The sequence below is a fragment of the Arachis stenosperma genome, chromosome 7, assembly GCF_014773155.1.
Source record: "Arachis stenosperma cultivar V10309 chromosome 7, arast.V10309.gnm1.PFL2, whole genome shotgun sequence".
In the NCBI taxonomy this organism is placed as follows: Eukaryota; Viridiplantae; Streptophyta; class Magnoliopsida; order Fabales; family Fabaceae; genus Arachis; species Arachis stenosperma.
The window spans coordinates 47,562,151-47,574,212 of record NC_080383.1 but is presented as its reverse complement, the minus strand read 5'-3'; positions in this window follow the sequence as shown (position 1 = coordinate 47,574,212).

Here is a 12,062-nt window from a genome sequence, read left to right as displayed (position 1 = left end):
TTGATCAAAGGTTGGACCAAGTCCTTATGGACATATGTGTGGAAGGAGCTCAGTGGAAAAGAGACTCAAAAAGCAAGCCAGTTCAATTGAGAAGACTGGACCTTAAGCCTGTGGCTAGAGGATGGTTGGAATTCATCCAACGCTCCATCATCCCCACTAGCAACCGATCCGAAGTAACTGTGGATCAGGCCATCATGATCTATAGCATCATGATTGGAGAGGAAGTAGAAGTTCATGAAGTCATCTCTCTAGAACTCTACAAAGTAGCCAAAAAGCCCTCCACCTTGGCAAGGCTAGCTTTTTCTCATCTCATTTGCCATCTATGCTACTCAGCTGGAGTTGTCATAGAAGGAGACATCCTCATTGAAGAGGACAAGCCTATCACTAAGAAGAGGATGGAGCAAACAAGAAAGGTCATCCATGGATCTCAAGAGACGCATGAGGAAGCTCATCATCAAGAAATCCCTGAGATGCCTCAAGGGATGCACTTTCCTCCAAAGAAGGGTGGAACACCAAAAGCACTCCATCATTCTCCATGAGATTAGAGAAGATCAAAGAGCTATGAGGGAGGAGCAACAAAGGCAAGGAAGAGACATAGAGGAGCTCAAGAACACCATTGGTCTTTCAAGGAGAAGGAGCCACCATCACTAAGGTGGACTCATTCCTTAACTTCCTTGTTCTTATCTCTCTATTTTTCGGTATATGAGCTTCATGTTTGTCTATGTTTGTATCTTTGTTACATGATCATTAGTGTCTAGTGTCTATGTCTTAAGGCTATGAATAATTCCATGAATCCTTCACCTTTCTTAAATGAAAAATGTTTTTAATACAAAAGAACAAGAAGTACATGAGTTTCGAATTCATCCTTGAAATTAGTTTAATTATAGTGATGTGGTGATAATACTTTTTGTTTTCTGAATGAATGCTTGAACAGTGCATATTTTTTATCTTGTTGTTTATGAATGTTAAAATTGTTGGCTTTTGAAAGAATGATGAAAAAGAGAAATGTTATTGATGATCTGAAAAATCATAAAAATTGATTCTTGAAGCAAGAAAAAGCAGTGAATAACAAAAGCTTGCAAAAAAAAGTGGCAATATATATATATATATATATAAGAAAGAGAAAAAGCAAGCAGAAAAAGCCAATAGCCCTTAAAACCAAGAGGCAAGGGTAAAAAGGATCCAAGGCTTTGAGCATCAATGGATAGGAGGGCCCAAGGAAATAAAATTCAGGCCTAAGCGGCTAAATCAAGCTGTCCCTAACCATGTGCTTGTGGCATGCAGGTCCAAGTGAAAAACTTGAGACTGAGTGGTTAAAGTCGTGATCCAAAGCAAAAAGAGTATGCTTAAGAGCTCTGGACACCTCTAACTGGGGACTTTAGCAAAGCTGAGTCACAATCTGAAAAGGTTCACCTAGTCATGTGTTTGTGGCATTTATGTATCCGGTGGTAATATTGGAAAATAAAGTGCTTAGGGCCACGACCAAGACTCATAAAAGTAGTTGTGTTCAAGAATCAACATACTTAACTAGGAGAATCAATAACACTATCTGAAATTCTAAGTTCCTATAGATGCCAATCATTCTAAACTTCAAAGGATAAAGTGAGATGCCAAAACTGTTCAGAAGCAAAAAGCTACAAGTCCTGCTCATCTAATTAGAACTAATCTTCATTGATATTTTGAGATTAATAGTATATTCTCTTCTTTTTATCCTATTTAATTTTCAGTTGCTTGGAGACAAGCAACAATTTAAGTTTGGTGTTGTGATGAGCGGATAATTTATACGCTTTTTGGCATTATTTTTAGGTAGTTTTTAGTAGGATCTAGCTACTTTTATGGATGTTTTTATTAGTTTTTATGCAAAATTCACATTTCTAGACTTTACTATGAGTTTGTGTGTTTTTCTGTGATTTCAGGTATTTTCTAGCTGAAATTGAGGGACCTGAGCAAAAATCTGATTTAGGCTGAAAAAGGACTGTTGATGTTGTTGGATTCTGACCTCCCTGAACTCGAAATGGATTTTCTGGAGCTACAAAACTCCAAATGGTGTGCTCACAACTGCGTTAGAAAGTAGACATCCAGAGCTTTCCAGCAATATATAATGGTCCATACTTTGTTCGAGCTTAGACGACGCAAACTGGCGTTCAACGCCAGTTCCATGCTGCATTCTGGAGTAAAACACTAGAAACACGTCACAAACCATAGTTAAACGCCAAAAACACGTTACAACTTGGCGTTTAACCCCAAGAGAAGCCTCTGCACGTGTAAAGCTCAAGGTCAGCCCAAGCACACACCAAAGTGGGCCCCGAAAGTGGACTTCTGCACTTAGACTTATTTCTGTAAACCCTAGTAACTAGTCTAGTATAATAGGACTTTTTACTATTGTAATTTCATCTTGGAATATATCTTGGTATCTATCTTTGGACGTTTAGTTCTTAGACTTTGGGGGCTGGCCTTTCGGCCATGCCTGGACCTTGATCACTTATGTATTTTCAACGGTAGAGTTTCTACACACCATAGATCAAGGGTGTGGAGCTCTGCTGTACCTCGAGTTTTAATACAATTACTACTATTTTCTATTCAATTAAGCTTATTCCTATTCTAAGATATTCGCTGCACTTCAACCTGATGGATGTGATGATCCGTGACACTCATCATCATCCGTCCTTATGAACGCGTGCCTGACAACCACTCCCGTTCTACCTTAGATCGAGCGTGTATCTCTTGGATTCCTTAATCAGAATCTTTGTGGTATAAGCTAGAACCCTTTGGCGGCCATTCTTGAGAATCTGGAAAGTCTAAATCTTGTCCGTGGTATTCTGAGTAGGATTCAGGGATTGAATGACTGTGATGAGCTTCAAACTCGCGATTGTTGGGCGTAGCGACAAACGCAAAAGAATCAATGGATTCTATTCCGACATGATCGAGAATCGACAGATGATTAGCCGTGCTATGGTAAGAGCATTTGGACCATTTTCACTGAGAGGATGGGAAGTAGCCATTGACAACGGTGACGCCCTACATACAGCTTGCCATGGAAAGGAGTAAGAATGATTGGATGTAAGCAGTAGGAAAGTAGAGATTCAGAAGGAACACAGCATCTTCATGCACTTATCTGAAATTCCTACCAATGAATTACATAAGTATCTCTATCTTTATTTTATGCTTTATTTATCTTTATTTTCGAAAACTCCATAACCATTTATTATCCGTCTAACTGAGACTTACAAGATGACCATAGCTTGCTTTATACCAACAATCTCCGTGGGATCGACCCTTACTCACGTAAGGTTTATTATTTGGACGACCCAGTGCACTTGCTGGTTAGTTGTGCGAAGTTGTGAAGAATGTGAGTGAACCATAGTAGTGTGCACCAAGTTTCTGGAGCCATTTCTAAGAATTGTTCAAGTTATGAAAAGTATAAATCACAATTTTGCCTATCATTCAACGCCAGCAAGGCTGCCATTTTGGGCGTTGAACCCCCAGGGTCTGCCCCTGGCTTGTATTCAATGCCAGCAATACACTCCATCCAGAGTGTTTTATTTCCATTGCTGAACCTTTCTGTCTTTGTTCTGACTACTGCACATGATCATGAACCTAAAGAAATAATTAAAGAAAAATAAATTTAATGAATTAAAAAAATAAAAATAACTAAATAGGGTTAGGTTGTCTCCCAACAAGCGCTTCTTTAACATCACTAGATTGACGATTTGCTCCTTACGGAGATCGATATGGGCTCAGAATTTTGCCCCTTATAGTGAACTTTCTTCCTGTCTTCTCTTGGATGAGCTCTACATGCTCTAGAGACAGGACACGACTCGCTGTATGTGGTTAACGTGGTGAAAAACTACCGATTAAGAGTTTATAGAGGAAAAGGGTTGCAAGTATAGCTCTTAACCAATGAAGATTCCACGTATCAATTTAAAAGAGTTGTCACGAAATTTAGAAATAAAATACTGGGAGTATGAGTCCTAGGTTGTCTCCCAACGAGTTGCAGAGAGAATGCTAATTTATTAATTAGGGGTTTTCAAGAGAGTTGAGTTGAATAATAAGCAATTAAATAGTTGTAAATTAAAGAAATAAAAACTAAGAATGATTGTTAATATTCTAAATAAAGGGCTTTGACTGGGGGAATGATCAATTGGAAGTTCTATCCTTGTTGGGATCTCTTAGGTGTAGTATCAAAAAGGTTGTTGTTTTCACTTAGTTAACCCTTACTAAATAAAGGGAAGTTAACTGATTGAGCTAACTCTTATTCACAAATCCTAGTCCTCTCCCTTGGGAAGGTCTAGCGTTAGTAAATACAGAACTAGCCAACAACTTCAAGTTTAATCTTCACTTAAGTCTTCCAACTCAAGTGTCTCCTTTTAATCAAACCCCATGTCAAGTAGGGAATCTACTCAATTGACATGAATATAATACTCAGAAAAATATAAGAAGAAGATATAATAAATTAAATAAAATAGAGACTGAAAATTTAATTAGAAATAAAAGTAATCCTTTGTATCAACAATGCATGAAAATAATCCAACTACCACTTTAAGCAAGAATTAAGAATATGGAATAAATAAAAGAGCAAGCAAGGAAACAAACTAGAATAGTATCTTCAACGGAGGTGATGACTCTTCATATCCAAAGCAAAAAGTTTAGAACTAATAAACTATGAATGTAAAGAGAACCTAGAGGAAGAGTAGTTCCTATCTAGATTTAGATCCTAAAATCCTAAAACTATCCTAATGAGAATGTGTGTTGATGTGTGTTGAGTCTCTGCACGTTTTCTGGCTTTATTCTGTGTTTCTGGGCCAAAAACTGGGTCAAAACGCGGCCCAAAATTGCACCAGCATTTTCTGTTATTTCTGCAGATCGCGCGTACGTGTCGGTCACGCGTACGCGTCATTCAGCGATTTTCCTTGTCACGCGTACGCGTCGTCCACGTGAACGCGTCATTCGTGCAGACTCCAATCCGTGCGTACGCGTCAGGCACGCGCACGCATCGCTGCGACTTTCTCCATTCCGCGCGCTCGCGTGAGCCATGCGCGCGCGTCAATGCTCGTTGGTCATCTCCTTAGTTTCTTGTGTTCCTTTCATTTTTGCAAGCTTCCTCTCCATTTTCTAAGCCATTCCTGCCCTGTAAAGCCTGAAACACTTAACACATGGATCACGGCATCGAATGGTATAAAGGGGAATTGAAATACATAAATTGAAGATCTTTAGGAAGCAAGTTTCCAACCATAGATCAAGACTAGGAAGGGATTGTAAAACCATGCAAATCATATGAATAAGTGGGTAAAGACTTGATGAAACCACTTAATTAAATACAAGATAAACCATAAAATAGTGGTTTATCAGTGGTATGACTGGCTTCTTGGTGAAGACAACTCTCATGCTAGGTGAGAAGCCTTCAGTTGGGACTTTCTTGTCCCTCCAGCCTTTAGGCACTTTCTTCTTTGTACCTTTGTGCTCAAAGCTTATTAATGGCTACCCAACACCAAACTTAGAATTGGTATTTGGGGTCTTAGTAAAGCTCTAAACTAAAAGAGATGGTTAGAACATTAAGTATTGCATAGTTATCTCTCTGTTCTTAGAGGGATAGTTGGGGTGAGGCATCTTGAACAAGATGTGATCCTTCCCTAGTTGTAAAATTAGTTTTCCCTTAGCTACATCAATGATAGCATTGGCAGTGGCTAGGAAAGGTCTTCCAAGGATGATGGATTCATCTTCATCTTCTCTAGTGTCTAAGATAATAAACTTTACTGGGATGTAAAGGTTTTCAACCTTCATCAAGACATCCTCTACTAAGCCATATGCTTTTTTCATTGATTTGTCTGCCATCTCTGGTGAGATATTTGTAGCTTGTACCTCAAAGATTTCCAGCTTCTCCATTACAGAGAGTGGCATGAGATTTATACTTGACCCTAGGTCACACGGAGCCTTCTCAAAGGTTATGGTGCCTATGGTGCAAGGAATTAGGAAGCATCGAGGGTCTGGAAGCTTCTGAGGTAGCTTCAGCCGAGCCAAAGCATTGAGTTCTTTGGTAAGCATTGGAGGTTCTTCTTCCAAAGGTTTTGTACCAAATAACTTGGCATTTAGCTTCATGAGAGCTGCTAGGTACCAAGCAACTTACTCTTCCCTAGTATCTTTATCCTCATCAGAGGATGAGTATTCATCAGAACTTCTGCACTGTAGGAGTGCATGCAAGGGAACCTCTATGGTCTCTATATGAGCCTTGACTTCCTTTAGTTCTTGGATAGGGATTTGTTGAATGGGTATTGAGCACTCAGATGGTGTGCCATTACTGGCGTTCAACGTCAGCACTGGTGGCTCTTTGGGCGTTGAACGCCCATCATGTATACCTTTACCGGCGTTCAACGCCAGTTCCCTTACCATTTTGGGCATTGAACGCCCAGTAGAGCTGTCCTTGATGGCATTCAACGCCAAAGTCCCTACCAGTTTAGGCGTTGAACACCCAGTGATATGCTCTTCACTGGCGTTTAACGCCAGGCTCTTGGCCATTTTGGGCGTTGAACTCCCAATGAGATCTTTCTCACTGGCATTCAATGCCATCTCAATCTCTCCAGATTCGACCTCAGCCTATGTGGTGATGGCCTTGCGCTCATCTCTTGGGTTCACTTCAGTGTTACTAGGAAGAGTGTCAGGAGGAGTCTCAGGGATCCTCTTGCTTAGCTGACCAACTTGTACCTCCAAATTTCTGATGGAGGACCTTGTTTCAGTTATGAAAATTTGAGTGGTCTTAGAGAGGTTGGAGACTATAGTGACTTAGTTAGAGAGGCTCTGCTTAGGGGTCTCCATATGCCCTTGAGAAGATGGGAATGGTGGTCTGTTGTTGAACCTGTTTTGGTTCCTTCCACCTTGATTATTGTTGAAACTTTACTGAGGTTTCTGTTGATCCTTCTATGAAAAATTATGATGATTTCTCCATGAGCGATTGTAGGTGTTTCCAAAGGGTTCTCCCATGTAATTCACTTCTTCCATGGTGGGTTGATCAGGATCATAAGCTTCTTCTTCAGATGAAGCTTCATGAGTGCTACTAGCTGCAACTTGATTCCAGTCAAATGCTGAGAGATCATGTTGACCTGTTGGGTCAAGATCTTGTTCTGAGCTAATATAGCATTCAGAGTGTCTACTTCAAGAACTCCTTTTTTTTATTTGCCCCATTATTCATTGGGTTTATTTTAGAAGTGTATATGAATTGGTTGTTAGCGACCATCTCAATGAGTTCTCTTGCCTATTCAGGCGTTTTCTTCAGGTGGAGTGATCCACCAGCAGAACTGTCCAGTGATATTTTGGACATCTCAAATAGACCATTATAGAAAATTCCTAGGATAGACCATTCTAAGAGTATGTCAGGAGGACATCTCTTGATCAGTTACTTGTATATTTCTCAAGCTTTATAGAGGAATTCACTTTCTTTCTGTCTGAAGTTTTGAACTTCCACTCTGATTTTGCTCATCTTCTGAGGTGGAAAGAATTTGGCTAAGAAAGCATTGACCAATTTTTTCCAAGAGTCTAGGCTCTCTTTTGGTTGAGAATCCAACCATATTTTAGCTCTGTCTCTAACAACAACGGGAAAGAACATAAGTCTGTAGACCTCAGGATCTACTCCATTGGTCTTAACAGTGTCATAGATTTGCAAGAATTCTGACAGAAATTGATGTGGATCTTCTAGTGGAAGTCCATGGAACTTGCAATTCTTTTGTAAAAGAAAGACTAACTGAGGTTTAAGCTCAAAATTGTTAGCTCCAATGGCAGATATAGAGATACTTCTGCCATAGAAGTCGAGGTAGACTTGATGTAAGCACCATGAACCTTTCCTGCCTCTCCTTCATGATTAGGTTCAGCTGCCATGTTTTTTGCTTCTAGTTTGAAATTTTTTGAGAGATTTCTTCTGGAATGTTGTGCTTTAGCTTGTTGCAAATACTTTCTCTGAGTTTTCTTAGGTTCAGGATCAGGATCAAAGAGAGGTTCTTTGTCTCTGTTCCTGGTCATAAACAAGAAAGAGAAAATAAGAAAGAAGAAGAATGTGAGCTCTCTGTTCAAGAATAGAGGACTCCTTATGAGATGTGAAGAAGAAAGAAGAATGAAGATTGAGAGGAGAGAAGAAGAATTCGAATATTAGAAGTAAAAAGAGAAACAAGAATTAAAATATTTTTATTTTTATTTATTTAGTAAATTCGAAATTAAAGGTTAATTAACTAAAAAGATTTGAAAATTAATTGATTAATTTTGAAAAAGAAGAGAGAGAAAGAGAAGAAGAATTTTTGAAAATTAGAAGAGAGAGGAACTAGTTAGGAAGTTTTGAAAAAGAAGAAAGAGAAAACAAGTAACTAGTTAAGAAAGATTGGAAAACAAGATAAGATAGAAGATTAGAAAAGATTTGATTTTGAAAATATTTGAAAAAGTCAACAAGATAAGATAAGAATTGAAAGGATTTGAAAAGATTTTAAAATTAAAATTTAAAAGAAGATAAGATAGAAAAGGTTTTGAATTAAAAAAAAGATAAGTTAGATAAGAAAGATAATATAAGAAAGTTAAGAAAACATAAGTTTTAAATTAAAAAGATTTGAAATCAAAATTAAAAAGGTAGTTTTTAATTTAAAAAGATTTGAAATTTAAACTTTAAAAGAAAGATAAGATAAGAAAGAATCAAATTCTAAAAGAAAAGATTTTAAAAGATTTTAAAAAGATAAGATTTGAAATTTGATTTTTGAAAAAGATTTGATTTTAAACTTAAGATAAGATATGATTTTGATTTTGAAATTAAAATTTGAAATTTAATTTCAAATTTTCGAAAAAAATGTGAAAGAAAGATAGAAAATATATTTTTTTATTTTTGAACTTAATGAAGAAAGAAAAAAACACACAAAAGACACCAAACTTAAAATTTTTAGATATAAGGACACCTAGTATGCGAAAATTATAAAGAAAAACACCTAAAGACACCAAACTTAAGAATTTTAATATCAAAATAAAAAGAAAAACAAGAACACTTTGAAGATCAAGAAGAGCACCAAGAACAAAACTTAAGGAATTTAAAGAAAACAAGAACATGCAAAGGACACCAAACTTGAAAATTTTAAAAACCAAAGACACAATTTTCGAAAATTATAAAGAAAAGACTCAAGAAGACACCAAACTTAAATATTGATACAAGACTTAAACAAAAACACTATTTTTGAAAATTTTTTGAAAGAAGACTCAAGAAAGTTGAAAAAGACTCAAACAAGTACAAGAACAAAAATAAAAGACTCAAACCAAAGATAAAGATTAATGAAGAAAAGTAAAGATTTTTGAAATTTTTTTTTGAAAAGAAAATAAAAGACTCAGATAAAATAAAACTAAACATATAAAGAAAAGGAAATTAACTAATCTAAGCAACATGATAATCCGTTAGTTGTCAAAACTCGAACAATTCCTGGCTTTTGGTGCACGGAATTACACTTTGCACAACTGAACCAGCAAGTTCATTGGGTCTTCCAAGTAATACCTAAGCGAGTCAGGGTCGATTCCACGAGGATTTTGATTTGAAGCAAGCTATGGTTATCTTGTAGATCTTAGTCAGGCGAATAGAATGGTTGTTTGATTGTTTAAATGCACAAAAAGAAAATAAAAATAGCGTTACTTAGTTGATGGTGAATGCAATGAATGGAAGATGGTTAAGGCTTGGAGATGCTTTGTTCTTTTGGATTAATTCTGGTCTTACTGTCTTCTTCAATTGTGAATGATTTCTTCTATGGCAAGCTGTATGTGATCAACGCCGGTTGAGAGGTTGCCAATGCTTCTCCAGATCTGAACCCCAGGGTTAGTGTGGATCCAATCTGATTGAGGGTGAAGCTCCTGCAGTCCATTCTCCTTTGTGATCCTACTCAAAACGCCACAGACAAGATCGAATATTCTGGATCAGGGAATGCTGCGCCTTTGATTCTAGCCTCTACCACAAGGACTCTAATCTCCCCGTACCTCGGCTGAACTAGAGTCTCGAGAAGTCCCTAACGAAGTCGTGGATTAGCCATCTAAGAGATGTATAATCAAGCTATTAGTTCATCATTGTCTGATGAAAGGCTCACTCTGAACCCATGTAGAATGAGATAACTTTGTGCCGGTTCAGCGCATTCATAAAGATGAAGAACGAAGATACATATTAGAATAGAGAATCAGACACGAATTGAAATAGAACATTAGTACTTTTATTGATCCATGAAACTCAGCAGAGCTCCTCCTCTCAACCTAGGAGGATTAGAAACTCATACTGATAGAGAACACAATGTGAAAAATGAAATATGGCTTGAGTGTGCATCCTCCCTTGATGAGAGGTGTAAAAGTCTTTAAATACTAAACTAATGACAAAGAATTACATTAAGAAAGGTAAAACAGACTTTTAGTGCTAAAATTTACATCTGTGGCCCACTTGGTGAGTGTTTGGATTGAGCTTGATTGAGATCCACGTGCTAGGAGGCCTCTAGGGCATTGAACACTGGCTAAGGGGTCCTTTTTGGGCGTTGGATGCTGGTCTCTTCTCCCTTGGGCGTTGGACGCCAGAACAGGGCAGGAAGCTGGCGTTGAACGCCAGTTTTAGGCTTTCAATTATGAAGAAAAGTATAAACTATTATAAATTTCTGGAAAGCTCTGGATGTTAGCTTTCCATAGCCATTAAGAACGCTCCTTTTGAATATCTGTAGCTCTAGAAAAGCTCTTTCGAGTGCAAGGAGGTCAGATCCGGACAGCATCTGCAGTGCTTTCTTTGCCTCTGAATCAGACTTTTGCTCTAGTTCCTCAATTTTAGCTAGAAATTACCTAAAATTACATAAAAACCCACAAACTCAAATTAGAATCCAAAAATGTAAATTTTTCACTAAAACCTATGAAAACTTAATAAAACTTGAATAAAACATACTAAAAACTATATGAAAATGATGGCAAAAAGCATATAAAATATTCGCCCCATGAGGATCAGCCGACCTTGACAGTGAAGGCATGGGGATAAGATCTGGCCAACCAGCGTTGGCCCAATGCTGTAGTTGCTGATCTCCATGACCGTCGATGCTGTGATGGGATCAACGAAAAGTCAAACCACTCATGTCCGGCTGGAACGGTAAGTATGAGTTGACTATGCTGGCTGGATTGACCATAGTGGCTGTGCCGACTGTGCGCACTGTGCTGATTGGGCCCACTATGATGACTGCGATATCTGTGATGACTACATTCGTCGTGGTCGACGGACTAGACGTGGTGGCTGGACTCACTGTGGTGAGTGTGATGGCTACTATGACTGTGGTCCGGTGGTTGTGGTATATAATAAAGAAACGGCTCAAATACTGCATGCTAAAGTGGACCTTGAGGTGCAGGTGGCTGTGGTTCTGGTGGTTGTGGTGCTGGTGGCTAGTATGGATGTTGAGGAATGTGCTCCGACAATCTCAGCATATGTCCGTATGAGCCCACGTACCAATCCTGATACTCCACCGTCGGTATAAAGTCCCAGGTCGGAAGGGGGTACAGATCCCGTAACCGAGTGTTTCGCCTGTTGTCCCGTTCCGCTATCCATACCCCATGTAAAACTGTCCAGTCATGAAGTTCCACTTCACGAAGAGTGATGAAATGCTGGTCCAGTGGAATGTCTCTTGCTACTCGCGGGGGAGGTTATACATACCCAAACTGACGCATCACTCAGTCTGTAGGGTGCCATTCGACACAGTCAAATGACAACAACAAACGGAGCAACGATGTCACATACCTCAAGATGTCCATGTAACTCATTGGGTATGATCAATCCATCGTACGGCCGCCACTCAAACTGCCACATATTATTGGTATATTAGAACCCTAATATTAATGTTTGGAAATAGGAATCACACAAACCCTAAATATTTACCTCCTCCATGTAGTCTATATCCTGCCTAAATCTCACTACGGTCTTGATAACCATGCTATGGTCCATTTTGAATTACTCCACCTGAAACATGATTCGTTGAAAAAATTTAAAAAAGTCACCGTAAATTAAACATGCATCGTGAATATAACGCAGGACTAAAATAGGAATTATTACC